The sequence below is a fragment of the Pteropus vampyrus genome, unplaced genomic scaffold, assembly GCF_000151845.1.
Source record: "Pteropus vampyrus isolate Shadow unplaced genomic scaffold, Pvam_2.0 Scaffold858, whole genome shotgun sequence".
In the NCBI taxonomy this organism is placed as follows: Eukaryota; Metazoa; Chordata; class Mammalia; order Chiroptera; family Pteropodidae; genus Pteropus; species Pteropus vampyrus.
The window spans coordinates 5,224-6,203 of NW_011889639.1; positions in this window are offsets into that span (position 1 = coordinate 5,224).

Below are 980 nucleotides of genomic sequence, written 5' to 3' on the forward strand. Positions count from 1 at the left end.
ACCCAAAGCAGTACATCAAATGGACATGTGCATTCATATGTTCATTGCAGCATTATTTATAATAGCCAAGATATTGAGGCAACCTTCACATCCATCAATAAATAAACAGATAGACGAGGAGGTGCAAATATACAATGGAATACTACTCGGTCGTAAAAAAAAAAAACAAAAAAAACCAAAACCATTAAATCGATCCATCTGCAACAACATAGATGTACCTAGAAGGTATTGTGCTGAGTGAAGTAAGTCAGACAGAAAAAGACCAATGTTATGTGATTTCACTTATATGTGGAATCTAGAAAACAGAGTATATGAACAATCAAAACAAACAAACTCAAAGATACAGAGAGCATTTCGATGGTTGCCAGTTTTGGCGGAGGCTTGCGGGGCTGGTTGAAGGGGAGATACTTTAAGAGATAAAAAGTGGTAGTTAACATAATAGTCATGGGGATGTAGAGTATAGTATTGAGAATATAGTCAGTAGTATTGTAGAAACTATGTATGGTGCCAGATGAGTACTAGATTTATCGGGGTTATCACTTCATAAGTTACATGAAGATATAATCACTGTGTCATACACCTGAAACTAATATGATATCATATGTCAACTGTAATTGAAAAATTAAAAAACAATTTTTTAAATAAGGTGCAAAAGAAAAAGAAAAAGTGCGATATTGGACTCAATTATTTTAGTGTAATCAATTGGTTGCCAAAACAAATGATAAACTCTGCACTTTGCTGTAATCGTGACTTTAATGGTGCATGTTAATGGGAAGAAATGCTTCAAATTAGTTGAATGGATTAAACGAGCCAGTTGACTTTTCTTTTTTCCTTCAGAGCACTGCATATGAGAGTCATATTAGGAATCCTATCTTCTTTATATGCTTTCAAGACATTTATTGAGACAAAATGCATAAAATAAAGGATACTTGTATAATTTAATCATGGACTTGCTGTTACTGGATTTCTTTCTTCATGGT